Source organism: Myotis yumanensis, unplaced genomic scaffold, assembly GCF_028538775.1.
Source record: "Myotis yumanensis isolate MYYU_CA2020_CCGP unplaced genomic scaffold, mMyoYum1.0.hap1 SCAF_3, whole genome shotgun sequence".
Taxonomy (NCBI): Eukaryota; Metazoa; Chordata; class Mammalia; order Chiroptera; family Vespertilionidae; genus Myotis; species Myotis yumanensis.
This window is the reverse complement of record NW_027223754.1, coordinates 19,974,953-19,980,246: the sequence shown is the minus strand read 5'-3', so window position 1 is coordinate 19,980,246 and position 5,294 is coordinate 19,974,953.

Here is a 5,294-nt window from a genome sequence, read left to right as displayed (position 1 = left end):
ATAATCTCTAGGTTTTTTTGGTGAGGGGGAAAAAAATAAAAAACCTTTTATAGGAAGAAACAAACAGAATTGTTTTCAACTTCTAAGAAGCTCCTCCAAATAATATAACACCGGTAGTGAGAATAGCACATGGCAACTGCAGTGAACAATTCAGTTGCTCACACCATGTTTGCCAAAACATCTTTAGCTTGCCCAATAAATATCTTTTGACCAAATCCAACAGCTCACACCCTTTCCAAGGAATACCATCACTCTCAGTTTCTCTCCCTTTCTGTTTCTTAAACACACTCACACATTCTCACACATACAATTTCATTCTTCTTCTTTTCAGCCACAATCCTGATTTCCTGAAGTACTTAAGTATAAATTTCAATATAACATAGAGCTAAACCCATGTATGATTAGAGAAGAAAGGAGAACTTGCCAAGGAACTTGGCAAGGTGCTTGTCATTAGTATTGATAATTTAACTGATACCACACTCTTGATGCCATAGATATGACTGCCGTTAGTCTAGATTGCCAACCAGCACAGAAATTCAGAGTAAGAGATTTGAGGATTTTGATCCAGATCCTTTATTCAGCACTGAAGAATGCCAAAAACAACAAAATATTTACCCTCATGGAATTTGTTTTTTAGTAGGGGAAGACAGAAAATAAGCAATAAGCCAAATAGCTAAGTTAAATATTATATTATGTAAGAATCTAAATTTTAAGGAAAAAGGAACTAAGTAAAGTTGACTGGAAGTACCAAGGGCTGGCTCATTAGAAAATGAAAGTGAATAGTTTTGAAGAAAGCCAAAGAGGGAGCCATTGGATATGGAGGTAAGAGAACTGTAGACACCATGGCTGCCACAGTCAGTTGTGCATGTTGTGGACCGCCCTGTGCGGTATTTCTGCCAGGCAGGGAGAGGAGGAACTGCAAGTGATGGGGAGGAAGCATGCTTCAAAGGTTCATAAGAAAGGGAGATACTATAGCTGGAGCTGAGAGAACAAAGTGGATAATAGAAATAGATAAGAGGAGTCCAAATGAGTCCATTTCCCCTTTTATTTTCTACTGTGATTGGGCTTATGTAAGGAACCCACAGGTGAAAGCATGTTTGAGAACAAATTTTATCCATAGGGAATCTTGCCAATGATCCCTGGTTCATGGCCATCATTAGTCTGTGTGGTTTTTTTGTTTTGTTTTGTTTTGTGTTTACTTTTTATTGAATTTATTGGCATGGCACTGGTTAACAAAATTATATAGGTTTCAGGTACACCATTCCTCAACACATCATCTATACACATATTGTATTTACCACCCTAAGTCAAGTCTCCTTCCATCACCACTTGCCCCTCCTATACCTTCCTCGACTCTCCCTATCCACCTTCCCCCCAGCAATCTCCACACTGTTATCTATGTCCATACTTTTTTTTCCTCTTTTTTTTCTCAATTCTTCCTCCCCTGCCCCAAACCCACCCCCAAAAGCTGTCAGCCTGTTCTCTATGGGTCTGTGTCTATTTTGCTTGCTAATTCATTTTGTTCATTATAGTCCACACATGAGTGAAGTCATATGGTACTTATCTTTCTGTGACTGGCTTATTTCACTTAGCAAAATGTTCACCTGGTCCATTCATGCTGTCACAAAGAATAAGTGGTTCCACTTCTGAAAATATATCCAAAGAAACCAGAAACACTTATTTGAAATAATATTTGCACCCCTATGTTCATTGCAGCATTATTTACAACTAGAGGCCCGGTGCACAAAAATTTGTGCACTCAGGGGTAGGGGGTCCCTCAGCCCAGCCTGTGCCCTCTCGCAGTCTGGGACCCCTCGGGGGATGACCACCTGCTGGCTTAGGCCTGCTCCCCGGGGCATTTGGCCTAAGCTGGCAATCACACATCCCTCTGGCAGCCCGGCAGCCCTCAGGGGATGTCCATTTGCCAGCAGGGAGCAGACCTAAACTGCAGTCGGACATCCTTAGCGCTGCTGAGGAGGCAGGAGAGGCTCCCCCCACCACTGCTGTACTGGCAGCCATCAGTCTGGCTTGTGGCTGAGCAGAGCTCCCCCCTGTGAGAGCGCCCTGACCACCAGAGGGCAGCTCCTGCATTGAGCATCTGCCCCCTGGTGGTCAGTGTGTGTCATAATGGCCAGTCATTCCCAGTCTTTCTGCTGTTAGGGTCAGTTTGCATATTACCCTTTTACTATATAGGATAGAGGCCTGGTGCACAGGTGGGGGCCGGCTGGTTTGCCCTGAAGGGTGTCCCGGATCAGGGTGGGTGTCCCTCTTGGGTGCCTGGCCAACCTGGGTGAGGGGCTGATGGCTGTTTTCAGGTTGCCCAAACCCCCTTCAGGGTGGGGGTCCCCACTGGGGTGCCTGGCCAGTCTGGGTGAGGGGCTGAGGGCAGTTTTCAGGCTGGCAGGCGACTAAAGCTCCCAGCCTCTTTTTTTTTTTTCTTTTTTTTTATTCTGGGATTTATTTACCTTCTATAGCTGTCACTGGAGCTGAGAGCCGGCTCCAGCTCTGAGGCTGCGGCTGGCTGAAAGCAGGTATCTGGGTTTGTTTAGCTTCTATAATTGAAACATTGTTGCTTCCTGAGCTCAGAGCTGGGCCGCAGCAGGCGGGGAACCTAGGCTTCCTCCATCACTGGAGCAAGCAAGCCTCATGTTCACTTCAGCTGCGTGGCTGCTGGCCGCCATCTTTGTTGGCAGTTAATTTGCATATCCTGCTGATTAGCCAATGAGAAGCATAGCGGAGGTATGGTCAATTACCATGTTTGTCTATTATTAGATAGGATAGCCAAGATTTGGAAGCAGCCCAATTTTCCATCAATAGATAAGTAGATAAAAAAGCTGTGGTACACTTACATAATGGAATATTACTTGGCCCTAAAAAAAGAAGGAAATCTTACCCTTTGTGACACCATCGTCAGTTTTTTACTAACTCATTAACGATCCCAGAAGATCAGGAGGCATCGTGATGGTGTGAAATGAGCACATAGTTTTTTGAATCAGATGAACTGTCTTTATTTTTAGCTTATTAATTACTAGCTATGGAACCACAGGTTAATTTATAAATTTGATGTCAACTCAATTCAGTTAACACATTGGTTCTAACTATATAACTTAATATAGTAGGACTCCAAAAGAAAGAAAAGACGTAGAGCTTTGAGCCTCAAGCAGCTTGTAGTCTAGATCCTTTTTCTATAAAGGATCATATAGTAAATATTTTAGACTTAGTGGGGCATTTCGTGTCTTTTGGAACTTCTCAACTCTGCCATCGTAGCACAAAGACAAAATCAAATGAATGAGAATGGGTCTTCTGCTAAAACTTAATGTACAAAATTAGGAAGTAGGTCAGATCTCACTCATAAGATGTAGTTTTGAACCCCTGATCTACAGCATCATTATCCAATAAACTTTCTTTGATGATGGGAATGTTCTAGATCTGCATTATCTGATACAGCAGCCTATAGCCCCAATGGCTATTGAACTCATGAAATGTAACCAGTGGACTAAGAAACTACATTTAAATTTTTATTTAAATTAATTAATTTTAATTTAAATAGCTACATGACATTAGTGTGTACTCTAAGGAACAGCCCTGGTCTAAAGGAAAATATCAGCTTAGGAAAATGCAAAGATTATATCAAAAATAACAAAAAGTCCTATTGATTGCAAGCAAGAAGTAAGCAGTACAATCAGGAGTTTAATTGAAGGTTTCATGAACTCAGTGACATTTAAAATGGATCTTGAGAAATGAGTAGCCTGTGGCAGGCTTTCTAACCTTGTTTGCAGAAATAAAACAGAAATAACCAAAACTGCAGGATGGACCCTTTACAGTGTAATCCTGTATTTAGCAGTGGAACTTTTTAATTGACAGGTGTTTTATACTGAGTTAGAGCCACTTGTTCGTCACTACTATTTGCTGAGATCGCTATGGTATAATGGACAAAGTATGGGCTTTAGGACTAGGAAGAACTGATTTAAAGCTTCGCTTTTTATCTTACTTATTTTGTGAGTTTAGGTAAAATTGTTTACCATTCTGAGTAGTTGTTTTCTCATTTTTAAAGTGGAAAAGGTCTCTAGGTCATTTGTAAAAATTAAGGATGATTAGATTATAGTGCTAAGGATAATGCTAAAACATAGGATTCAATTACCAATTTATTATTTAATTATTTTTATGTCATAAATATTATTTCAATCCATTTTTACAAGTCTCTGTGTTAGAAAGAGTAGGCATTATCATCTCCATTTTTATAGGAGAGTCACATGAATGACATGCTAAGGTATCTTGCCCAAAACCACATAGTTCATGAATGGTAGAATCAGTACTCCTTATATATACCCAAGTGCCTTTTCCCCCACCTGGAATTAACTCCCTAATTAAAACAAATTAAGAAAATATTTGGAATATCAGTTCTGAACTGAATGATTTCAGTGGTTAAGAAACATTCAGTCTGATGGAGTTTCATCCAACTAGTCTCTTATGTTTACTACTCAAATTTTCTGTTTTGACATGAAATCTGTCCAGACTTCATTCATTATTTAAATAACTTTTACAAGATACCTCCTTCTGTATAATCATTAATCAGTGCCACAGTCTAGAGCAATGAATCTTGATATTTAGAAGCATTATGTAAGACAAGACAAACAGGCTAATACCTAGGGCTTTATAGCTTAAGCCTTCTTTGACATGGATTTGTGTTAAATTCTGTCCTTTCTAACAGCTTATGTTTAATTTATGTTTTCAAAGTAAAGCAACAAATTGCTTAAAATATAAGGAATTTCATTTCATCTCTAAACCCACCTTGTTTCCTAAGGCTCATAAACTTAAGCACTGAGCCACACAATGGTCTTTTATATTTTCAAACAAAAGGGTAATAAAGTAGACATAGGTAAGTGTAAGCATGTGTTTTCTTTTGTTAGAGCAAAGCAGAGCTTACATTAATAACAGTAAACACTATAGGAAGTGCATGAGTTGAAAAGCAGAAAATTTTTGTGTTTGACTTACTCTGTCTCTTGATTTTAACCATCTTTAAAATCTCCCTTGTCAAATAGGACTCTCCAACTGAAACCTATCTTTACGGGATGCATCCTCCGGGTGTGTGTGAAGGAAACTCACTGTAGTCTGAATTATTCACATCTGTCCTACTGAAATTATGGCATCATAAGCAGAAGGAAGTGCTGCTTTGCTCAGGGTGAAACCAACTGGGTTACCCTTCCCTTTCCAAACCTGACACCAAAATCACTCCATCATTTTCTTTCTTGTAACCAAATAGGATATAGCTAAATGTTCCTGCATCTGTCTGA